The 26,459-nt window shown below is 43.2% G+C and overlaps 1 protein-coding gene across 3 annotated transcripts in view; it reads left to right on the top strand.

Moving 5' to 3' along the window:
- PHF3 (PHD finger protein 3) overlaps positions 1–26,459 on the top strand; it is a 299,402-nt gene that overhangs the window by 192 nt on the left and 272,751 nt on the right. For 2 of the 3 annotated variants that reach the window (XM_033935350.1, XM_033935348.1), the window contains exon 1: positions 117–222. The exons of the other annotated variant lie outside the window; for it this stretch is intronic. The gene's annotated coding sequence lies outside the window, so the exon portion shown is untranslated. Of the gene's footprint in view, positions 1–116; positions 223–26,459 lie in introns of those variants that run through there. 3 annotated transcript variants of the gene reach the window in all.

Below are 26,459 nucleotides of genomic sequence, written 5' to 3'. Positions count from 1 at the left end.
ATCCAGAAACCCCGTTCCCTGCAGCTCTCTCCTTCACATTTTTTGTCGTTTGAAGTAGCGCGCGAGAGGCCCTACGGCTTTCCGTCTCCGGCGCCCCGCCCTCTTCTGACGTAAGTTCCTGTTTCCGGCAAGGCGGGACGCCTTACAGGGAGAGAAGTTGTGTCGTAGGGGACGGGGCCTTGAAGAAGGAAAGCTGCGGGAATGTTGGTGGACAAACCTCTGGTATGAGTTTTGCGGTGGTGGGGTTGTGTTGAGGGAGAGGTGCCGGATCGTAGACAAGGGGAGATGAGAGAGATGCTAGATCGAGGAGAACGGAAAAGAGAGAGGGAGAGATGGCAGGCAACGGGAAGGCGAGATCTGTGCCTCTGCCCACAAAGGTGTATGAGGACGGGTGATCGGTGTGTGAGGGCAGCTGAATGCGTGTCTTTGTGTATATGATTTTCAAAACAGTAGTTTAAGTGCTTATACTATGTAAGTTAAAATCCAGGCGTTGAGATTATTTATTTTTCTTTGATGTAACGTTACCATCCTCTCCCCCCCGAACTATTTTGTTTACATAAAAAAAACCTGCATTCGAAAAAAATAGTTTGCACTCTCCCAGTATCGGTTAAACTGCCTTTACATGCATATGCAACAAAATAATGAATTTCTATACTGTGTCAGATCCATCATGTTTCCAATAGTGGCCAATCTAAGCAAGATTCCATACCTGTTCTCTTAGGCTTCTGCAGGTGGCGTCATGATTGTTTCTGTTGCCTGGGTCTTGTTGAATCTGGGTTAGGGTGACCAGGTTACCCATTCCAGAAGTGAGTCTTTTTGGTCAGACCTGGTTTTAAAGTTACATCCCAAAGCAGTGTAGTACTTGTAGTCCATGATTCTATCCATTGAATTCGGTGCTGCAGGTTCCATAATGCACCAGGATGAGGTTGGCAGTAATCCATTACTGGCCAAAAAGTCTCCTTTCTGGAACGAGTACCGTAATCTGGTTCACCCTAGTCTGGGTAGGTAGACCTGAAATTTCAGCCATTATGGTGCGTTTGAAGAAAGCAACAGCATAATGTGCTGCTCTTGCCACATTTGGATAGATAGAACTGATGTTTCAGCCAACTGCAACAATCAGATTCCATGCAGCTCGACTTCCGTATTTGTGGGGTTTGCAAATATTGTAAATTTGTGAGTAACTTCCCCTCCATATCTGCAGGTATTTGGGTTACAGCCTTTGCACACACTTCTGGTCAGGACATTTTCTCTCAGCAACTCGGGGGGGGGGGAGGGGTGGAGTTGGGAGTCGGCTTTGTTCTGGGCCCAACAATGCTGCAGAAAAACAGCTCTGTCCTAGGCGAGTTGAAGCTGGGTTAGTGAGGCTGCTTTAGTGAATTCTAACTTTTTATAAAATTAACAGTATTTATTGATGGAAAAATTGTGACTAACTGAACCTGCAAATATGAAGGGAGACCTGTACTCACCACTAAGGATAAACAGAGGCTACCTTAATTTCAGTTTATGGACCCCCCCCCCTGCTTTAAGCCAATTCACGGCAAATCATTTAAGGGTCATTCCATGTCAAGTGATCAGATTCTTGGAAAGTGCCCTTCATGACCATCACGGATTTTGATGAAACTTCATATGCAGAGTCCACCATGTCTCAAACGAACTTTGGTAAAGTTTTAGTTTCGCCTGTGGAATATTTGTGGAGATATAGCCATTTGTTTGACCCCATACCACAATGAAATACAGTACGACAATGACATTCTGACAACTTTGAGACACAATATCTCCCGAGCTGTGTTTCCAAAAAAACTGAAACTTAGCTACCCTGCACAACTTTTTGAGCTCTGTTCATTGCTACCAATAACAATTTTTGCCGAGCACTGATCGAATGCCTGAATTACAGTAAACTTGGCCGAAAAAATTAGTGCTCCAAAAAAAGTCAAAGTTTGACATTACTTAGCTCCCACAATAATTGAGTAATAAATGCGAAATTTGGCGCATAATGTCTCAGTACAACGTTGTTTTCAAAAGTATAATTTCAACCTCCAAGCTCTTTCTATTAGTTTACAAATTAAGTGTAAAGTTGCTAATTTGTGTAAAAAGGCCAAAAATAGGGTATTTTCTGCCTGCTTTTACAGAAAAATACCTTTTAGAAACTCTTTCAAATCAGTCTCATTAGAAAGAGCATATTTCAAACCCCCTAGAAAAGTGGACTTCATTTTTCAACGCAGGTTAACAATGGCTGAAAAAGGGGGACAAAGTTGGGAGACGTTGCCACGGCAACAACCTCTATTTCAACATAGTTCTGTCATTTTTAAAGTTACAGTTTTGTATTGACGTAGTATTACTACTACTCTATTGCGTTGGTCCATGGTGACATTGTCACTACCAGTTCAAGAGTTTGAACTGGCAACCCCATCGCCATAGGGGTCACGCCCGATAGCTGTGCAATACCAGCCACGGGTGGGCCACTTTGTCCAAGTTCCCAAGCCTCGCATTTGGTTTCTTTGTCAAGGTTCCTAAGCCTTTTGTTGATATCTTTCTGGTTCCAAAGCCAATGATTAGGGTGTCTTATCCTAGGTTCCCAAGCCTAAATTGGGTATCTTATATGGTTCCCAAGCCGAAGTGAAGTCCACTTTGATTTTAACTGCCAGCAATCTTTATAACATTCTGTTAAATTTTTGAGCCACTTTCTTCAATGCAGTTTCTGGAAATTGATATTGGCGGCCGGATGATGTAACTGAAGGGGCACAAAGCATGCAGATGAGGTGTTGCTCTGGAACCCAACAAACGTCTTGCCTTTCTGGCCAATAAAACGAATGAGCTGGACCGTGAGGATGCATAAATTTTATCAATGCATCATTTTGTTCAATTGAGACTTCAACAACGTTGCCTATCCACCATTGATTATCGTAAGTACAGGCAACGTAGCAACCAGGAAAGATTTCGGACACTTTCAAATTTGGAATGGCAGTATCAGAAATTTTGGCAACAAAATTTATTGTGTCATTTGAAACTTTGCTGACACGAACCGAGTTTGAGTCGACTGGTACAAATTGGTGGTGCTCTCTGGTACCGGCTACTGTGCTGCTTTCATGCCATCTTTCTTCTTGAAACTTTTTGCTTTCTTCAATTTCTTCTTTTGGAACATAAATGTATTTAACTCCGTGTATATTTTGGTCACAAAAGTTAAATAGATCCTTTGGCGTCAATATTTGATCCGTTGATGGTCTTTGGAGGCTAGCCCGGGCAGCCAGTCGTTTAGTTGTTCCACCAACTCCATCGCAGGGTGATTTTCCGTGGCTAGTTCCAAAAAAATTCCATTCAGCCTCAATGTTGAAATCATTTCTGTGATTGCACAAATTCACAAAGTTCTTGTAGTTTTTATATTGTGCAGCTGAGCCGTCACTGAAGTAGTATATTTTAGTAATGTTTGTTTGAGTTACCAAAAATTCGATCAACTTTTGAATAAACATGTGTACAGATATCGTATCATGTTGCATATGATCAGAAATAATGCAACAGTTTACAACTTGCAATGTGCCCACTTCATTGAGGTAATATGCAACAAAAGGATGTACCGTAGCTTGTGAATTTTCCCAGTGAAAGCCTTGGGCGGCATCCTGTACAACAAATGAGTAATTTTCAGCGAAATCCATCAAAACGATCATTTCCGTTTCTTTTAAGCCTGTCTTCAACATCTTCAAATATTCACTTTGATGTTTTGAAATGAAATGGTGGCTTGTCAACTTCCAAATCTTGCTTGCAAGTCTTTCAATAAAGTTGTCCATGGTTAGTACGCTTGTTTCTAATGTTTCACGGTCAGCGTGAACCCATTGCTTAAATTCTATTGATTCTTCTGGATCTAAATCCTTGAATATTTCTTCCAGGTATGCTGTTAGTGCTTCTTCACCAGGGCAGTTTTGACATCATTGTAGCATACAGTCCTTGACATTTAGGTCGCACACAGTTTTTTCCATAAGAACTTTGTAGTTCTCTTTGACATTGGCGCCTTGTAGCATGAGCTTTACATTTTGATGTATCGTGCAGACACACATGGAGTGTGCACCTGATGCACCAACGGTTACACACCACTTTGGCCTGAGCTCACATAATTTGGAAAAACCAATTTCAGTTCCGTATTTGTTACAGTACGCCACGTACAGCTCTTTTAAATTACACAACAGCAGCCGCTTTTGCTTTTGTACTTTTAAACCATTGAGGCGGACTGAAATGCAATCTTTTTTGCCAGGACATATTCTGCTGAATTCATCGTCTTCGTAAAAATCTTGAACTCTATTTGCAATTTCTTTTGGAAGGGACTTGCCAATTTTTGCATCAGGTATAGAACAAATGCCTTTCTCTTTCTTTACTTTTTGGGCTGTTCTGACCATGCGCTCTGAAACGCCAAACTTCATTGCTGTTTCCTTTATTGACCAACTTTTTGGGGCCATCGTCAATAATTGAACTTTCATTGACCTGTTGGATATTGCAATTTTCATTTTTGTTTCTTCAATGAGGTCAGTGTAATCTTCACATAACTTGCATTCTACAGACTGACGAGACGGCCCAACTTCTTCAGCTGAAACTCCAGCAGCAGATGTAATCTTCTTGGCTATCACATTCTGAACACGTTCAATTTTTCGTATCACATAGCCGGCTTATCTCTACTAGCTAACCTTCAAATTTTCAATGGAGAGGTTCCTAAAGCAGTCAAGCTTTGATCAACTGCATCGGAGATGCTGATATCAAAATCGTCTGAAGATGAAGATGCTGCAGTAGCTTCACTCATTGAAACGTATTGGGCTTTGCACCTACTGCAAAGTTTCTGACCTGGCTTGATATTTATTTTTGTAGCAAAAAACAACTGTGAAAAGCTAATAATGTTGAAACAAACACTTTCACCAGTGCAATAGAATGTCACAAAAATCAGTACTGTTGCAGTTTCAATAGAGGGAGTTTCAAATGACTGGAGGAAAAAGCCTCAGATTGGAACCCTTCCACCACCACAATGGTGGTCCAAAGTGGTCAGGCGAACACCTCACTGGCAAAAAATCTCCAGACCGACTCCCAATAGTAGTAAACTTGAAGCAGGGCTGTTGTGCAGAAGATAGAGGAAAAATCCACTTATCTAAATTGTTGATCGGTACACCGACGATGGCCAGCGTTTCACATATCTGCTGCCTCAGGGTGTAGAGCAATCCGATCACACTTTAAGCTGGACGCAAACCGCATCTCATCTCATCTCATCTTTTGATCTTGAGATGCGGTTTGCGTCCAGCTTAAAGTGTGATCGGATTGCTCTACACCCTGAGGCAGCAGATATGTGAAACGCTGGCCATCGTCGGTGTACCGATCAACAATTTAGATAAGTGGATTTTTCCTCTATCTTCTGCACAACAGCCCTGCTTCAAGTTTACTACTATTGGGAGTCGGTCTGGAGGTTTTTTGCCAGTGAGGTGTTCGCCTGACCACCTTGGACCACCATTGTGGTGGTGGAAGGGTTCCAATCTGAGGCTTTTTCCTCCAGTCATTTGAAACTCCCTCTATTGAAACTGCAGCAGTACTGATTTTTGTGACATTCTATTGCACTGGTGAAAGTGTTTGTTTCAACATTGATATTTATTTTTGCCACTTTTCTAAAATCATTAGACATGGCAAGATCAACTTTTAACAATCCACTTTGAACAATGTGATTTTTCTTTTCAAATGGATTACAACACGATGTTTGCTTTAATTCGTATTTGTCGAGATACTTTGCTTTGTGGTGGAGGCAGATTTGGTCTTTATCCATCAGTTCAACTTCAGAGCGCCGAGTGATAAGCAATTTTTCATCGGTTGACAAATTATGTAAAAAAATGAGCCCACATTTTTTAGAATAAAATGTGCCGTCATGACACTTTGACAACAATTTTTGCCCAATGGCACAGTCTGGCAGAAAAGGATTATTATTAGTCGATTCGTTGACATCCATTTTAAACGGAATTAATAATAATGTGGATCTGAAAAAGAAAACAAGTTGTAATTTGTGATCTGCATGCAACAAAATTATCACCTCAATTTCTAGTTAGGAATAATCATTAATTAAGAACACTATAATTGTACCCAAAGCTTGAGTAAAAATAAACAGGGAAAAACAGTGTGAAAAGTGACATAATTGTAAGTTGAAACGTAGGCCGTTGCCATGGTGACATCTCCCAACTTTGTCCCCCTTTTTCGGGCATTGTTAACCTGCATTGAAAAATGAAGCCCACTTTTCTAGGGGGTTTGAAATATGCTCTTTCTAATAAGACTGATTTGAAAGAGTTTCTGAAAGGTATTTTTCTGTAAAAGCAGGCTGAAAATACCCTATTTTTGGCCTTTTTACACAAATTAGCAACTTTACACTTAATTTGTAAACTAATGGAAAGAGCTTGGAGGTTGAAATTGTACTTTTGAAAACAACGTTGTACTGAGACATTATGCGCCAAATTTCGCATTTATTACTCAATTATTGTGGGAGCTAAGTAATGTCAAACTTTGACTTTTTTTGGAGCACTAATTTTTTCGGCCAAGTTTACTGTAATTCAGGCATTCACTCAGTGCTCGACAAAAATTATTATTGGTAGCACTGAATAGAGCTCCAAAAGTTGTGCAGGGTAGCTAAGTTTCAGTTTTTTTGGAAACATAGCTCGTGAGATATTGTGTCTCAAAGTTGTCAGAATGTCACTGTCGTACTGTATGTCATTGCAGTATGGGGTCAAACAAATGGCTATATCTCCACGAATATTCCACAGGCGAAACTAAAACTTTACCAAAGTTCGTTTGATACATGTGGGACTTTGTGCATAAAGTTTTATCAAAATCCGTGATGGTAATGCAGGGAGCCCTTGATCACTTGACATGGAATAACCAAGTTAAAACTATCAAACTATAAAAGTTTGGAACTCGCTTGTAGAGTTTCATACTACTACTATGTAAGATCTGTTTCGAAAAAGCCTGAACACATGACTTTTTCTGAAGTCTCTGTTAGAGATTTAGTCTGGCCTGATTTTACACTGTATGTTTATTTTGGCGTAATAAAAAATACTGCTTGTAGCCCATTGTTTCAGAAAGCTCTGCTAGGAGTTTATTCTGATTTTGATTTTACATTGTACATTAGAATCTCAGATAACTGGCATTCAATTAACCAGCACTCTCAAACAACCAGAAAAAAATTGCCAGCCAGAAAACAAATGTATCCCGCGCTCCTCAGATAACCACCCTCCATCCAACCCCTGAAGCAGTAGCTGTCATGATAATCCCCCTCCCTCCGGGCCCGAGCCAGCAGCATCAGCCAATCCTGATAACCTCCCTCTCTTACCGAGGCAGTAGCTTCAGCCGGTGAACAGAAGTAGCACCATAAACAACTTCCAGCCAGCCCCAGCAGGATCTTTCTTCTGCTGCGTTGGAAAGTGACGTGGCAGCGGAAAGGCCCTTCTGGGGCAGGTTGGAAGTAGCCTGTTTACGGCTCTTCTGTTCACTGGCTTCTGCTGCTGTCTCAGTAAGGGGAGGGAGGGGGGTTATCAGGATCGACTGATGCTGCTGTTTTGAAGCCGAGGGAGGGGGTTGTCGGGATTGGCTGCCATTGCTACCTTGGGCCCAAAGGGAGGGAGTAGGGGTTGTCAGAACTGGCTATGCTACGTCAGGGACTGGAGAGAGGGAGGGAGCGGGCTGTTGTCAGGAACAGCTGCTTGCTGCTACAGTATTTTTTTACAGTAACTCTCAAGCAACCAGAAAAACAGTTATCCGGCATCCACCAATCGACATGGGTGCCAGATAGCTGAGAGTATGTCTATGTTTGTGTAGTGATACTGCTGTTTTGTAACCTGTCTCAAACTCTACTTTGTGAGGATTTGGTGGGATATAAGATTACATATAACAACTGCATTCTTTGGCAAGGAATACCAAAGCTTAATTGAGAGAGAAAACGAATCAGTCAATGTTTTTTCATTCTTGTGTTCTACTTATTGTATATTCTCAAATATAAACTGATCTGAATATAAACAGGGGTAGCCTTCCCACTACCAAAAGGAGGTAAAAAGGTTGACTCGAATATAAACCGAGATTAGAAATTTGGGTGATTCTGGTGGGCCACTCTGTAAAGAGTAGACATCCTTGCCATAAGTTTTAACACAATTTTTTTTTAACTTTAAATATTTTTATTAGTGCAAAACCACACATTTACAATAACGGCAATTTAAAAAATATCTACCTAACTATGCATCAGAATGAGCTAGGGTTTGATACGGCTGGTGGTTTCCAAGACCATCTCTTCTAACATTCAGGTTGTAGTTTACAGTAATGCCTTGTGCAGACCACTCATAGATCATGCACAAAGTCCCTGCCTCTGTGTTATGAGTACATAAGAGATTACCTAGTTGTGTACACTATTATTTTTAAGATATAAATAATCGTTTAGCACTAGCACATGTTTCTGGATTTGGTGTCATGTTATTTTTCTTGTCATAGATTGCATTCATTCTACATTGCTCCATTTTGACTGGTTTCCATGTTTTTATTTGTACAAATTTATATTAAAAGAAATAAAGAACTGAAGGAAAACAATTTCATTTGAATAGCAAAATATTTTTGTAATAAAGGCTATATAAAAATAAGAAAACAAAATAGGTTACAATTGCATAAGCTCAGCACAATATTCAGGACCTGATGGACTACACTTTCTCATCCCACATAATTACTGAATAAGGCATCCTGGCTGAAAAAAAATCTTTTTATATTCAATGCATAATTATAGATAAGTAGTAGTTCAATTTTTTTGTTTCTGGGTTGCAGTATAAGTGGAAGAACTAGTACTATCCATTCAGGTTTCTGACCTTTGGATACTCTGTAGGCCAATCTTCATCATGCTTCCCTGTTTTCCACGGATTCTTTCAGTTGCTTGATTCCTGTGTCATTCTTGATGGTGTACAGCCAGCGGGCCTTTGGTCTCCCCTGCTTCCTTTTACCACTGACCTTTCCGAATAGCACCTCCTTTTCTACTTAATTCACCCTCTCACATGTTCAAAGTAGGTCATCTTCTGTCTGGTAATCTTGCCTTCCAAGGACAACTCTTGGTTTATATGATCAAGAACATCTTTGTTGGTGATCCTAGCTGTCCATGGGATTCATAGAAGTCTTCTCCAGCACCACAGCAAGAAGACATTGATTTTTCTTCTATCTGCTTTTGCGAGTGTCCATGTTTTTCAGCCATATGTTGCGATTGGGAACACAATGTCAGTGATCAATCTTTGTTTGATGGTGACTGAGACATCCTTACACTTCAATATTGGGACCATGCTCACCATGGCTGCACGCCCCAGTACTTTCGATGCTTGATCTCTGCTGTTGAACCGCCACTATGATCAATGAGACGCCCAAGGAAAACAAAGCTGTCAACCACTTCTATTTCTTCATTGTTGATCTTTATGTGGACTAAATTCTTGTTGCAGTAGCCATGATTTTGGTCTTCTTGATGTTCAGGTAACGCCCATCTTCTTACTTTCTTTCAGTTTCAGGATCAACTTCATGAGGTCCTCCTCAGTCTGCCAGCAGGATAGTATCATCTGCATATCTCAAATTGCTGATATTAATGGATTTATTATTGGGATAATTCTCCACCAATAAAATATATTGCCCTTAAAGAGAGGAATATATTTTATAAAGATATTTTTCCCTTAGTTTGAGGAAATATAGCTCTGCCTGTTAAAACTTAGCTTTATAATATTATTTATCTATCTATCTATATCTATATCTCTCCATACTGCATATATTAAAGGACCGAGATTCAGAACATTTGCTATCCAACTGAAAATTTATTTCTTACAGAGCAGAATTAATTATAAAATCAGGCAGGTAGAGCAGGTTACAGATAGGATCTTTGAACAATGGAAAATATAGAAACATAGAAGATGACGGCAGATAAGGGCCATAGCCCATCAGGTCTGCCCACTCTACTGACCCACCCCCAAGTCTACTATCCTAGGGATCCCACTCCTGGTGACAGATTCCCTTGGCTTAACCCTCTAAGGGATCCCACATGGGCATCCCATTTGCTCTTAAATTCTTGCACGCTATTTGCCTCGATCACTTGCACCGGGAGCTCGTTCCAAGGATCAACCACTTTCTCGGTGAAGAAATATTTCCTGGTGTCGCCATGAAATTTCCTGCCCCTGAGTTTGAGCGGATGCCCTCTTGTGGCTGAGGGTCCTTTGAGAAAGAGAATCTCTTCTTCTATCTCGATACGGCCGGTAATATACTTAAACGTCTCGATCATGTCTCCTCTCTCCCTACGTTCTTCGAGTGAGTACAGCCGCAAATTTTTCAGCCTTTCCTCGTACGATAGATCCTTGAGCCCCGAGACAATCCTGGGGGCCATCCGTTGCACCGACTCTACTCTCAGCACATCTTTTCGGTAGTGTGGACTCCAGAATTGCACACAGTATTCCAAATGAGGTCTCACCATGGTTCTGTATAATGGCATTATGACTTCAGGCTTCCGGCTGACGAAACTCCTGCGGATGCAAACTAACAATTGTCTTGCCTTAGATGAAGCCTTCTCCATATGATCAGCAGTTTTCAGGTCTGTGCTGATGATCACTCCCAAGTCTCGTTCTGTTGAAGTTCTAGCTAAGGTCTCACCATTCAAGGTGTAAGTTCTGCATGGATTTCTGCTGCCGAGGTGCATGATCTTGCATTTCTTAGCGTTGAAGCCCAGCTGCCAGGTCGAGGACCAAAGCTCCAACAAATGTAGGTCCTGTGTCATACTATTGGGTGAATTGCTGTCTCTCACTATATTGCATAGTTTGGCGGCGTCAGCGAATAACGTTATCTTACCTTGAAGCCCCTGAGTTAGGTCCCCTATGAATATGTTGGAAAGGGTGGGCCCAAGACTGAGCCCTGCGGTACTCCACTGGTCACCTCCGATGTTTTAGAGAGGATACCGTTAACTACCACCCTCTGAAGTCTGCCACTCAGCCAGTCATTGACCCATGTAGTTAATGTTTCTCCCAGCCCCATTGATTTCATCTTGCTCAACAGCCTGAGATGCGGGACACTATCGAAAGCTTTGCTGAAGTCTAGGTATACGACGTCCACGGATTCTCCCAAGTCTATCTGTTTTGTTACCCAGTCAAAGAAGCTGATGAGATTGGATTGGCAGGACCTACCCTTGGTGAATCCATGTTGACTGGGATCTCGTAGATTCTCCTCATCCAAGATTGCGTCTAATTTACGTTTGCTTAGTGTTTCCATGAGTTTGCATACTATTGATGTGAGACTCACCGGTCTGTGGTTTGCAGCCTCTGCCCTGCAACCCTTTTTGTGCAGTGGAACGACGTTAGCTGTTTTCCAGTCTATGGGTACTCTCCCCAAACTTAGGGAGAGATTGAAGAGTCCTGATAGCGGTTCTGCCAGGACATCACGCAGCTCACTGAGCACCCTGGGGTGTAGATTGTCCGGTCCCATGGCTTTTGTTCACCTGGATTCAAAAGTTACTCACGATGTAGGCCTTTGCTGGTTCCAAAAGTCCTTTTGTTGGAAAGGAGACCGCATGGTACAGCTAGGCATCTGGCCTGAGAACACATGGTCTATAGAAGATATGTTGTTGGATTTAAATGTTCAAGATGATGAAGGAAATAGACTTAGTAGATAAAGACAGGTTATTCACCCTCTCCAAGTTAGGAAGAACGAGAGGGCACTCTCTAAAGTTAAAAGGGGATAGATTCCGTACAAACATAAGGAAGTTCTTTTTCACCAAGTGAGTGGTAGAAAACTGGAACATTCTTCCGGAGGCTGTCGTAGGGGAAAATACCCTCCAGGCATTCAAGACAAAGTTAGACAAGTTCTTGCTAGACCAGAACGTACGCAGGTAAGGCTAGACTAAGTTAGGGCTCAGGTCCTTGACCTAGGGGCCGCCGCGTGAGCGGACTGCTGGGCACTATGGACCACTGGTCTGACCCAGCAGTGGCAATTCTTATGTTATTATGTTCTTGTGATTTTCCGTGGGGTTTCTGTTCCATTTATTTTGCTCTACATTTGGCAGCACGATGATCCCCAGGAGAAAAGAGAAGAGAGTATGGTGATCCCCAGGAGAAAGAGAGAGGCACATGCTTCAGCAATGTTCAAAGAAAAGAAAGAGAGCATGGTTCCAGCGCTGGTCCAAAGGAAAGAGAGAGGTTTTATAGAAGTTGGTGGATTGAAATCTGGTCCCATGAGACACCAGTATCCAGGAGCAATTGTCCAATCCCAAGGCAGGAACTTAGGGACTATGTCTCCTCCCTGAGGCTGCATCTCATTCAGTCACAGAGCAGTCCAGTCTTTCCCTCTGTTTCTAGGTGGATGATGTCATCTGATTAAATTTTGTCTGAGTGGCTTAAGTTCTGGCTGGGTAGAGTCTTTCACACTGTTGCTTTGTTGATTAGTAGTGAGATGCACCTGACCATTTCTTTATCATCCACTGTATAGGTGTGACACTGTCTGAAGGCAGATGCCATCAATCTCTCAGAAGAACTCCAGCAAAATTAATCATATCAGGCTGCACTGATAGTTCTTCCGCCTATTTCACCCAACACTCAAATCATCTAAGTCCAGCTTCCTCATGATTACTTTTGCATGGAGGTTGAAAAGAAAAGGAGAGAGATGCATCCTTGCCTTATACCCTTTTTGATCTTTAACCATTCTGTATCTCCATACCTAGTTCGCACTGTAGCTTCTTGTTTGTAGTAGAGCAATCTGGTTAACCTGATCAGGTGTACTGGCACTCCTACCTCACTCAGTGCTTTCCAAAGCTTGTCATGCTCAGCACAATCTTTATTGACTTCTAACGCTTTGTCAGCAACGTGCACTCAGGTTACCAACATTCTGACTTGTGATTTGTACAGAGCAGTACTCAATGTCTCCTGAGGAAGGCATGTCCTTGTTGGGACAATACATGTTTTAAAGAATAAACTTTTATCTGGTTGGAAGGACACTTCTCTTGCCTTTTTCTTTGGTGCACGACACAGTCAAAAGCCTTAGTATAATGAAGTATAGGTAGAGCTTCTTCTGGTACTCCCTTGCCTTTTCTATGATCCCAGCAACCCTTTCAAAGCACTCCAAGCCTCCTCTTGTGCACTGTCCTGATAGTCATCAGCATGGCAAAGGGAAATTGCCATCTATATTTATATCCAGCCTGCCGCAGATTATGGGTTACCCCTTGAAAGTCCCTCCACTTCTTCAGGGTCAGTGCTGCCAGATCTTGATAAACCACAATGGGCAGCCCATTCCATGTATAGTCACTGCGGCGGTGCCGGGCAGTCTGCAATATGGTTTCTTTCACTTCAAACGATGTTAAACAGATCACAATATCTCTGGGAAGATTCCCCTGTGCCCGACCCAATGCTCTATTTGCATCCAAGGCTTCCAGTGGACTCTCTCTGAGCCAGGCGCCACAAGTCTTCACAGATATCTTGGGTCACTTGCCTCACATCTTTTTAAGTCTCAGCCTCAGGTACACAACGGAGACGCAAATTCCATCTGTGAGTGTGGTTTTCAATGTCTTCATCTTTCTGCAGGGCCGCCACATCGCCCTGTGTATTGATTAAGTCCTCAGCCACTGCATCCACTCATGTCTCCAGTTCCTCCTGCCAGCGCGCTACGTCTTGTAAGTCCTTTTTTATATTCATTACCGCCTGTTTAATATCAGTGTGGATAGATAGGATATCCTCCCGAAGGCTCGCTATCGTGTCCGCCAGCCCTTCCGACTCCAGAGGGTCATGCTCTCCATCGCATGTGCTTGCCTTCAAGGCCTGTGCATCCGCACTCTGCTCAGCTACCGGGTCCGTCACCATCTTGGAAACACTTGGGGAAGCCGCAGGCTTTTCAATTCCCGGACCCGATTTGTCACTCGTGTATAATGTCCAAATTGCGGCTGGTGGACGTCGCCATCACACAGCACTACAGGAGAATTGTTAGGGGGAAAACCGTGCTGATTTCACCTCGTAATTGTTGATTTTCACTGCGGCCCCTACGGAGCTTCAGCCTCTTGCAACCTGCCGCATCAGTGATGTCACTTCCTCTCTCTGAGCTCGCATTATTATTATATTTATAGTGACTGAGTATCGACCAGGTGGAAAGCCCAGCCTGGGGTCTATATATCTATATCTATATGTATTTTTTTGCTGACATCTCATTTGTCCCCGTTATACCATTTGACCATAAAAGAGCCAGGGACAGCCTGCTTGCTAGCATTCCATATCATGAGGTCAAAAACCTTCTTAGGTTAGGTTTTTATTGTTCAGATTTGAAGTGAAGTGAAGCAGTGCTCAAGGGACTTGTCATTCAGCTGGAGAGAGGGGTATTGAGACTTTAGCACTGTAAGGAATTTGCAACTTGCTTTGCCAGAATAAGTCAGACAGTGTTTTACTTAGAGGAAAAATACAGAACCAAAGATTTTATATGATGGTGAGAAAGAAGAGGTGGCTCTTCAGGGAAGCTGCAGAGGAATATACAGGCAGTCACTGTTTTTTATGAACATCCAACTTAGGTCAGACTCATACCTATGAACGGGGGTCCTGCTCTACCTTTGGTGCCATAATAGACCCCTTTCCCTTCCGCGTTCCAACACGCCATTCTGTGCCCCAAGTACATGCCTCCCACCAGTAGGTGTTTACTTTATGGCCGGCTCCCTCCTCCTTCCAGCCGCAGTCGTTTCTCTGAACAAAGCTGAGGGCAGCAGCTCCTATTCAAATTAATCTCAAAATGGCCAGCAAATTGAATCAGCTGACAAAAAGAAACAGTATACCTGCTCAGAAAATTTGCCCTAAACGTAAGGCTGAAATTGCTTCCATGGTGCAATCATCCTCATTTTCTGATGACTTCAAAATGGACATTTCTGCCACGATTAACCAAAGCTTATTTGTAATGGTCGAATCTCCTTTGAAATTTCCAAAAGTGAGCAATAGAAATAAAGTGGGTTATACGAAACAAAAAATTGAACGAGTATATAATGTGGTAATGTACAAGATAACTTCCGGTACTGGACTAGCAACTGAGGTTGTTGGAACAGTCTAGTCAAGAACAAAGAAACCAGTGGGGAATGGGCTGTAAATGTCAGCCTTGGAAGCAATAAGCTTTATTAATTGTAACAAAAGAAAAAAAAAAAATAAATACATGTATAAGTACATGGATGTAATGTCCTCTTTCTTTTTGGCCCAATGCAGTCTGTGTTTCGGCCTCCAGAGGGAAGCCTGCCTCAGGAATCATTCTACAAGGGTACATACAATTAAAATAATCAATAAACTAGTAAAATCAAGTAAACAGCATAAAAACAAATAAGCATGATTGATGAAACCATAAAAAGATCAAAATAATACACGGATTATTTAAATATTTTTTAAAATGTATCACAACATAATACAAAAATAATTAAAACTTCTGGGATAAATGATAAATGGATGTCACAATAAAAATGCATGAATGAGATCAACATCAATAAACATAAGTTAAAACAAATAAACATCATAAAATCAATTGAGCATGATTAGTAAAACCATAACAGAGGATAACAACATCCAATTCTAATATGCACACCTGAAAAGCTGCACAGATGTGATTAGCATAAATGAGAGAACAGCATAAATAAAGTCGAAACAACAACTTTGGGAATTGTAGATCAAAGTAAAACTCAAAAGGGTCCAGAAAAAAGCGACTAAGATGGTTAAGGGGCTAGAGGAGCTGCCGTACAGCGAAAGATTAGAGAAACGGCCTCTTCTCCTTTGAACAGAGGAGATTGAGAGGGGACATGATCGAAACATTCAAGGTACTGGAGGGGATAGACTTAGTAGATAAGGACAGGTTGTTCACTCTCTCCAAGGTAGGGAGAACGAGAGGGCACTCTCTAAAATTGAAAGGGGATAGATTCCGTACAAACGTAAGGAAGTTCTTCTTCACCCAGAAAACTGGAATGCTCTTCTGGAGTCTGCCATAGGGGGAAAACACCCTCCAGGGATTCAAGACAAAGTTAGACAGGTTCCTGCTGAACAAGGATGTATGCTGGTAGGGCTAGTCTCAGTTAGGGCATTGGTCTTTGACCAAAGGGGCTGCCGCATGAGCGGACTTCTGGGCATGATGAACCACTGGTCTGACCCAGCAGCAGCAATTCTTATGTTCTTAGAGGAGAGAGATGCCAGACCATGGGTGCAGTGGGAAGGAAGGAAGGAAGGAAGGAAATGTGAGAGATGCCAGAGCATAGGAGAGGGGGTGGAGACAGAAAAATGGATAGGTGGGTGAAGCTGAAATGAATCAAGTTCAAAGGAGAGAAAGGGCACAGGTTATACAGTTTATTGAAGGGATATAGAAAGAGGGAAGATGCCTTATTGAAGAGAGGGTGGACAGTGGATGGAAGGGGCAGAGAGAGGGTGGACAGTAGGTGGAAGGGGTAGAGAGAGAGAATTGGATACTATCACCACCACTATAGCCCAGGGCTGGGCTCTATAGCAATCCCAGTGGTTAACATAAACAGTGCACCAGCGTGTGACCCGGCATGGAGTCACCCTGCAGGACTGGATTCTCAGCAGTAATCAAAATTAAAGCCAAGTAAAATAAAGTTCCAACAATGGTAGTGGATTATAGGCTCAGGATAATTAGCTTCACAACCTGCACAAGCTTCTTGACATTCCATAGGCTCTCCATTCAAAAGTGGCAAGACTTCATCTTGTCCAGCCTCTGTCAGCTCCATAGGCATAGGGTTGTTGCTCCTGTTTGGCCCAGGTGGATCTTTAGGGAGGCAAGGCCTGAACTTCCTCCCTAACCGGCCTGCTGGTTTGAATGCCACTACTGGCTTACATTCCCTAGGGGTGTGGCCTGATCTGAGTGAGTCAGCAGAAGTCCAGGGGCCTCTTGAGTCCCCCGGTGGTGACTCGAATAAAGCTCACCTACTTCCTCCTCAGATGAATCCAGCTCCCTCTGGTGGTCAATGGCATTATCTCCCGAAACATAACCCTGGGAAATCTGGGAATTTCCCTTCCGTGTTTTTACTTTTACATTTTTCCCTGGCTTAACTGGGACCTTGGCAGGCCCCGGGTCTGACTGGTCACATACCCCCACCCTTAAACGAAGCTTATCCCTATAAGCGCATGTAAGTGAGGTGATTTAAGGAAAGAATGACAGCATTATTTGTGCCTCCTGTTCCGATATCTCCTTTCTTCTGGTCGGGGATCTGAGCATAAATTCTCAAAATCCTCCGGCCAGTGGAGCACAGCGGGTTCAGGGTTCTTGGCGTCTTGTTGCTTACAAGATTCTGCCCCTTCTAACCCTTCCACCCTTCTGTGATGGCAGTAAGGACCTGGGCTATTTCCTCAACCTGCTCTTGGATTTGATCTTGTAAGTTAGTCACACTGCCACCCACACGTTTCACCAAGTCTTCAACAGAACCTAACTGCACGGCTTGCCGTTCTAATTGGGTCTTATTATTACAGCTCTGTTTGGCTAAACTGCCTGGTTCTATCCCTTCCGTAGCCCAGAGTTCTTGTGTAGTTTGAACTTTCTTCAGTTGCTCTAACAATTTGTTTTGTTGAGCTTGACCACCTGCTACCTTGGCCTCTATTTCCTGTATTTGTTGTTTTATTTGGGCTGATAGCCCATCCAGAGTATCAGCCTGATGCTGTCTCTGTACGGCCATCTCTTGTCTTAATATCTCTTTTAATTCAAGCAAGTAACCCTTAGAAAGAGATTCTTCTCTATCTGCTTGCTTCCGGCCACTATCTAAACACTCCTGACGGAGGGCTTGTATTTCCTCCTTCCACGGTGTCCCTGGAGTATCTGACATTTTACCCAATTCATTCTTAAGGGACGCTACTTCTTGTTGAAGCTGTGTTATACTCTCTTCAGCCTTAGCTGTACTGACATTCTCAGGGTTTTGAAATGGTCTTTCCTTAAAGTTATTCATTTCTCCTCCCTGGACTGGGTTCAGCTCGGGTCCCTGAGTATCAATCGGGCGAACTGACCCTGTGGACCCAAATCCCTTCGTTCCCCTATTGGTCTCCCGAAGGTGTACCCAGCGTTCTAATTTAGCATGCCAGATACGCTCGCATATTAGTTGAGCGATCCTGTCTCCAGGATGAACCTGAAAATCAGACTCCCCCTGGTTCACCAGCAGTACCGAGACGTTACCTCTATAATCGGGGTCAATCACTCCGGCCGCTACATCAATAAAGTGCTCTAAAGCCAACCCTGATCTAGCCCCTATTCTGATGTACGAGCCTGGAGGTGGGGAGATCTGTAAATCTGTTTTGACCAAAGCTCGGCCTTTAGCGGGTATAATCTGCTCGTGGGCTGCATAAATATCAAAGCCCGCCGCTTTAGAGTACGCTTGCGTGGGAGCCTGAGCACTCTCTGACAGTGGAACCCACCTAAGTGTGGGGCGCCAACCTGGTCTACCAGTAGACCGAGGAGATTGTTTTCTTTTCCAATTTTTCCTATCAGGATACCAACCTCCCTTAACCTGCGCTCCCAATATCAGTTTAGGAGACCGTTGAACTTTTATCTGGGTTTCACTAACCATTGGTCTAGTTTGTTTCACCCCCTTCACCCATCCTGGCCAATCCCTACCTAGAATTAATGGGAAAGGGCAAGAATCCAGGATAGCAACTTGCAGGTTATACTTCTTTCTATCATGCTCAATCTCTACTTTAGACAGTGGGTAACGTCTAGAATCCCCATGCACACATTTCACAGACACACTATTCAATTTTCCCTTCCTAAAGGGAGAGGCCTCAACCTGTTTCCACAGTTGGTGCGAGATTACTGATTGTTCGGCCCCTGTGTCAAGCAATGCCACTATCCTTTTCCCGGCCACCCATACCGGAACCTGGCACCCTGACGTGTCTGGTCTATTAGACTCCTGAAGGATAACAAAGTCTCTTCTCTCCCGGCAGAACTTTTGAGTATGTCCTGCCTTTCCACACCTGTAACACTTCCTCTCACTTCCCTGAGTTTTAGGCCTAGGTGTAGGAGAGGACGAATCCTTAGAAGGGGGTTTCTTATTCCAGCCCTTACTCGGTTCCACGGGACTCTGCCTAAGTGTGTGCCCCTGTACTATGCCTTAGCCTTCTCCTGCGGGTTCTTGGGAGTCAAGGTAGGCCTCCGCAACTTCCAGGACCTGCCCCAGTGTTTTACAATTTTGCCTCTTTACCCAAGATCTGATACTCTTGGGGACAGCCTCCAACAACTGTTCCTTCACTATTTCGGCAAATAGGGCCCTAGCGTCATTCAAGAAAGGCTGTAGCCACTTTTCAGCCAGCTTGGTGATACACTGGCCTTAGGCCTTTCTGAATATAACATCTGTGTTGCCCTAAACTTCTGCCTATAGTGCTCACTGGTAAAAACCAAGATAATCCAAGATATGGGCTTTTACAGTGGGGTAGTTGTTAGCATGCTCGGGGCCTAGGGTCTGGAATGCTGCTAGGGATTCCCCGGCCAAACAGGGCAACAACCTAAATACCCATTGCTCCTGGGGCCACCCTGAAGCCACCGCTATCCGCTCAAAAGAGCAAAGAAAATCGTCCGGGGCATCTCCGGGCGCAATTTTGCACAGGTTCACATTTGTCAATGGATTCAATCCTACCGGTGCAGGAGATGTTATACTCGCTATCTCTGGCCTCGTTGGTTGTGCAGTCGTCTGCTGGAGAATCTGTGCGAATATTTTGGCCTGCTCCTGCATGGTTACCATCAGTTCCCCATGCTGCCGCAACATAGTGTCTTGGCTGGCTTGCCAACGCGCCTCTTTGGTCCTCAAAATGCCCTCCAGTTCCTCGGTCTGTCTTCGGTCCTCTTCAGCCAGCGCTGCCAATAACGGGACTTGTCCATAGCACGGACCTGAAAGGCAAACAAAAAGAAAAGGAACCCAAGTGTGGCCGCTTGGAAAGAGTGTTCCTCCCTTACTAGCCTCCCCCAGCTTCCAGTCCTCCCCAACCAGCACCACTTTATCCTCACCAGCTACCCCTAGGTACTCTTACCGAAGGTACTGATGAGTCTTCGCATTCGTGCTGATTGGGTGCACCGCCCGTGCTGTCTCCGGTCTGGAACTGGTTTCCGGCTAGGTCCACTGGTCCCTCCAGGTCCTCCTGGAACTCTGGTCTGGCTCTCTCCAACTCCACACTCCAACTGAGCTCCTTGCTGCACTCCTCCAAAGGATATGCTGCTGTCTTTATCCCGGTTTCCTCCTTCCGGTTTTGGTCCTTGTAGACTCCTCCTCCGGTTTGGCCACAGGAAACTCCAGATAGAGTATTCCAAAAGTATACCACTCCAAACAAAACAATTTGGTTAATAGTCCAACATTCACTGTATCAACATCCAGGATACACAAGTCCAAAAAAAAAAATGGCAAAGCAAAAGAAAAAAAAAATATATATATTTTTTTCAATTGCAGTTCCTTAGAGTGTCCTGCAGGAGGTGCCATATCCCACTCCTGATACCAAAATTATGTCACCACCACTATAGCCCAGGGCTGGGCTCTATAGCAATCCCAGTGGTTAACATAAACAGTGCACCAGCGTGTGACCTGGCATGGAGTCACCCTGCAGGACTGGATTCTCAGCAGTAATCAAAATTAAAGCCAAGAAAAATAAAGTTCCAACAATGGTAGTGGATTATAGAAATAGTTCTTTTTACTCAATCCTTCATGCAGGTAAGTAATTCATTAAACTTTCACAACATTGGTCAGGATTTCACACAGCATTAAAGAAATACTGTCAAAAATGGCAAGAAAATAAAACAGTCCAAAATAAAGTCCAAAACTTTCTTTCACTCCTAATAAAGTCCCAATTGCTCTTGAAACCACAGCTCTCCACAGAGCTAGCACTGCCTGCTCCAAAGCAGGTAATTCAGTAAATCAAAAATGCAGTACAGGATAATAGCTTCCCCAATTCTCAGTCCTTAAGAAAAATGAGGAAAGCCTCTGGCAACATTTATGACTGCCAGGAAAGGAGAGTGTACAGGTTTTGTCAAAATACAGCCACAGAAAAGGCTTTCAAAATCCCACCCAGAGTGAAAACAAAACCTCTCCCCACACACTCCTAGCTTTCCCAAAACCAACATAAAAAAAAAAACACACAGCAAACAAACAGTTCCCAAAAAATCCAAACTCACTGTTTGTAGCTTGAGGCCAAGTCCACCTGCATAGGCTCAGGATAATTAGCTTCACAACCTGCACAAGCTTCTTGACATTCCATAGGCTCTCCATTCAAAAGTGGCAAGTCTTCATCTTGTCCAGCCTCTGTCAGCTCCATAGGCATAGGGTTGTTGCTCCTGTTTGGCCCAGGTGGAAATTTAGGGAGGCAAGGCCTGAACTTCCTCCCTAACCGGCCTGCTGGTTTGAATGCCACTGCTGGCTTACATACCCTAGGGGTGTGGCCTGATCTGAGTGAGTCAGCAGAAGTCCAGGGGCCTCTTGAGTCCCCCGGTGGTGACTCGAATAAAGCTCACCTACTTCCTCCTCAGATGAATCCAGCTCCCTCTGGTGGTCAATGGCATTATCTCCCGAAACATAACCCTGGGAAATCTGGGAATTTCCCTTCTGTGTTTTTACTTTTACATTTTTCCCTGGCTTAACTGGGACCTTGGCAGGCCCCGGGTCTGACTGGTCACAATACTTCTTAAATTTAATAAAAATATTCTGGCACAAGTGTCGAACCTTAAAAAAAGAAGTCATATTGAACATTCTTCAATCTCTACATTGCATCCCTCGGCACCTGCCTAGACAAAATAGACTTAACCTCCTATAACTATGCAGCCAACATCACCATTCTCCTTCCTTTTTGATTAGCCAACGCCCACCATGACAGACACACTACACAGAACTCTAAAAAACAGTGGCAACATGGATGAAAGACCACAAACTAAAACTGAACCCAGACAAAACAAAATTCATACTTCTCAAAAAAAATAAAACCCCAACCTTAACAAACTTAGTAATAAACTCAATCTCATATCCCATTCAACCCACTCTAAAACTTCTGGGAATGACGATAGACAGATGTTGTACCATGCAACCACAGATCAACAAAACAATACAGAAATAATTTGCGGTCATGAGAAACCTAAGGCAAGTTCAAAAATTCTTCGACAGAAAACAATTCCAGCTCATGGTCCAGTCCCTAGTCCTAGGTCTCCTTGACTACTGCAACATCCTATATCTCCCCTGCCCCGCAACAATGATAAAACAACTACAAACAGTACAAAACACAGCCCTGAGACTAATCTATTCACTAAGAAAACACGACCACATTACCGAGGCATACCTCTACTCACACTGGCTCCCAATTCAAGTAAGAATACTATTTAAATTCTACTGCCTATTATTTAAATCCATAAATGGTGACAGCCTATCCCATTTGAACATCTGCCTAATCCAAACTACCACAATCAGACACAGGAGAACTCAGACACTATTCACATACCCTCCAATCAGAGACATCAAACGGAAAAAACTGTGCGACGGCCTTCTAGCCACACAGGCAGCAAAATTAGACTACCAACTTTCCAATCTACTAATCGCAACCCCAGACTACAAAACTTTCAGAAAAGAAATAAAAACCCTGCTATTCAAGAAATCCATGAAGACTAACTAACACCGTATGAAACATTTCAATCCTCTGAAGCAACCCGCACTACTATTTAACACCTCTGGACATGCCCAGAAATCCTCTTCTGTAATCCGCCTTGAACCACAAGGTAATGGTAGAATAAAAATCACTAATGTAATGTAAAAACCAGCAATAGGAAGATAATAGCCAAAAGAGGCTTGTACAGACAATTATGAAAAAGTTCCCAAAAGCCAGCAGTCATGAAGTCAATATCTAGAAAAAGGCATCTACAAACAATTGTGTTTAAAGTATGTAGGAATGAGGCTTCACACAGGACTCAGATTGGGATGAGGCGTCCCTAAATGGGAGCCCTCTAACCCTGCCGTTGTATCGGGCAATGGTGCGCCCGCACCTGGAGTACTGTGTTCAGTATTGGTCACCGTACCTTAAGAAGGATATGGCAATACTTGAGAGGGTCCAGAGGAGAGCGACACGAATGATTAAGGGCATGGAAAACCTTTCATACACTGAAAGATTGGAGAGGCTGGAGCTCTTCTCCCTGGAAAAGCGGAGACTCAGAGGAGACATGATAGAAACCTACAAGATCATGAAGGGCATAGAGAAAGTAGAGAGAGATAGATTCTTCAAATTTTCAAAACATAAAAGAACAAGAGGGCATTCGGAAAAATTGGAAGGGGATAGATTCAAAACAAATGCTAGGAAGTTTTTCTTTACTCAGCGGGTGGTGGATACCTGGAATGCGCTTCCAGAGGACGTAATAGGGCAGAGTACGGTACTGGGGTTTAAGAAAGGATTGGACAATTTCCTGTTGGAAAAGGGGATAGAGGGGTATAGATAGAGGATTACTGCACAGGTCCTGGACCTGTTGGGCCGCCGCGTGAGCGGACTGCTGGGCACGATGGACCTCGGGTCTGACCCGGCAGAGGCATTGCTTATGTTCTTATGTTCTTATGTTTTATTGAGTATCTTAACTCCCTTAATTACTTATCTAATGCTTTGCAAGGTTACAGTTTTATCATGCATTTACAGTGCGGATTATACCAAGGTAACTCCCTTGTTTACATATCTAATGTGATTCTCAAAGCTACTATCTCACGTGACATCTGAATACATTATAACGGTTACAATAAAGTGATTCCCTTGTGTACACATCTAATATGTCTAAAAGCTTATAATAGCATGTGACATTCTAAAGGTTATAATGCATGCTCCTTAAGCACCTCGTGATCATCCTTAAACTCAGCGCGTGACAGAGGCCTGCTTTTGCACGTAGGCAAAATCTGTCTGCTGCCCATATAAGGAATACTTGAATAAGATAAGGGTTAATTTGTGACAGGAAAAAGAGGGATAGAGGGCTTAAGGTCAGTGTGCTGAGCTTGCCTTGCATCAGAACTGCATCCCTTTAAAAGTAGTTTCCTAAATTTACCTTTTTCACTACATTTCTGTAACTGACTCAGAAGTGAGTCCCACAATTTAACCCCTGCACAGCAGAAAGTCATTGCACTGGTCTCAACATATTTTGGATTTACATTTGCCTTTAATAGGCTAAATTTTCAGAGCGCAGTGATCTGTTTGGCAGATAATTAGTCATGTTGCTCTTAAATAATTCAGGTATAATGCTGTATAAGAATTGATAACAAATCATCACTGCTTTATACAGAACTCTGAAAATGACTGGCAGCCAATGTAGTTGTTGGAGATAGGGTGAAATATGAACATATTTTGACGTTCCCGTTATCAATCTGGCTACATTGTTTTGTACAACTTGCAGTGCTTTGCATCTCATCTTGGTTATTCCAAGGTACAAGCATTACAATAATCAAGCCTCTATAAAATCATTGCTTGAACAACAGTACGAAAATCAAAAGGGCAACACTCGGTACAATAAATGCATCTGTGCAAAACAAGCTTGTACTGTCTTAGCAACTTGTTGGTTCATTGTAAGGCCGGAATCCAGCCTTACGCCTAGAATAGTCATGGACTCACTCACTTTTGTCAGCTGGTAGAAGAGGTATGCAGCAAAAATCTTAACATCTACAATTTCCGAGTTACATACAAATTTGACTTAAGTACAACTTTAAAAACATAACTCGTTCTTAATCCTAGAACTGCTTGTACAATTCAAACCCTTCTTACTGACTTACAAGTACATTCATTCTGTAGCTCCCCAGTATCTCTCCTCACTTATCTTCCCCTATGCTCCCCTCCGTGAACTCTTGTTCATTGGGTTAGTTTCCCTTATTCATACCCTTCTCTTCCACTGCCAACTCCAGACTCCGTCCCTTTTGTCTTTGTTACGCCATATGCCTGGAACAGAGCAGGATTAATTCTTCGAGGGCCCCCTAGGCACACAAGTACATTGGGCCCCCCCCTGGGCCTGCCCCACCCACACCCCCATTTATCTGTTTTCTTATTTACTTCTTTATTTTCACTTATTTCTTTTTTAAAAATTCAAAACAAACAAAAATTAGCATACCAGTGCACAGTTTTTCTTCTATGCAACCCCCAAACATCTCTGAACAAATCCCCCTTCCTTCCCTTCCCACCTACTTACCCAGGACTTTAACTCTGAACTAGAGAGTTGCACGGGGACAGAAGTCCCACCCATCCCCGCCAGGATCCTCTCCGTCCCCACCCATAACCGTCAGGATCCTCTCCGTCCCCCACCCATCCCCGCAAGGAATTACCTCCATCCCCGCCCGTCCCCATAAAAAGCAGCAATTATTTCTCACAGGATCATCAATTCCACAGTTTCTTTTGTGTTTGCGCTGCTGTTTTCCTTGTGGAATCTCTTTGGTGGAACTCTTTTTTTGTTTTCTGTTCAGGTAATTAACTTATAAAACCCCTCTTTTACTAAGGCTGACGTGTCCATTATATTATATGGACGAACTCTGCTTCCAAAGCCTTCCATCCCCGTGGGAGTCCCATTGGCTAGAGGGGGGTCCCCGTGGGAGTCCCGTGGGTTGGGGAGATTCCCGCGGGATTCCCGCAATCCCCGTTCCCGTGCAGACCTCTACTCTGAACCCTTTCCATACATACAGTATAAAAGTGTTCAAATATATTGTAACAGAAACTGAGAAAACCCGAAAAAAAATGGGAGCTGCAATAATCGAAGAACTGGAAAAACTCCCAAACCCCAAGATCAAAAACTGTAATCAGGGGTAGAGACCACTACACACAGAGAGGAGAAGGAACTAACATGTTCCGCTATCAATAACCTTAAGAAAATTAACTCAAAATTATAAAGAGAGCCCTCAGTCACACAGCCACCTCCCACAGGAGGCAAAGGCTGTCACTGGCTTACACCAACAGGTGTCAACTGTGAAACATCCTAGGGCTCTCAGCGTGAAATTTAGTGCAAAATAACACAAACAGTGCTTAAAGTGCTTTAGTATTATAAATTTTTAATGTCCCCACTCAATGTGAGTAGTCTCTACCCCTGATACAGGGGGGTTAGAAAAAGCAAGTGTCCAAATTCAACCAGCAAAAAAAATGAAGGTACTTAGCTTCTTCAAAGAGGCGATCAGCGTATCACCACAGTCCTACGGGACTCCGTTTCGGGGGAGTACTCCCCCTTCTTCAGGAACAGCTGACGCTAGGCAGGAGCCGATCAATCTTAAGGCTGCTGCTTAAAGGCAATAGAAGAAAATGGCGCTTGACCAGAGAGGACGCCTCCGATTTAAACCGACAAACTGAGAGGCGTGATCCAAATGGACGATCACGTGATGATACACAGGTGAACCACCGAAACAAATTACTATCACGTTATCAGACCAGTCCTTGCATTGAAAAACAAAAAAAGGTTTTTTACGAAATAATGAATGAACAATCAAAAAATGAATATATGAAAGCACCCGAGGCCGAATC

Source organism: Geotrypetes seraphini, chromosome 3 (genome assembly GCF_902459505.1).
Source record: "Geotrypetes seraphini chromosome 3, aGeoSer1.1, whole genome shotgun sequence".
NCBI classification, from domain to species: domain Eukaryota; kingdom Metazoa; phylum Chordata; class Amphibia; order Gymnophiona; family Dermophiidae; genus Geotrypetes; species Geotrypetes seraphini.
The sequence above is the reverse complement of the archived record's forward strand: the minus strand, read 5'-3'. Positions and strand labels throughout refer to the sequence as shown.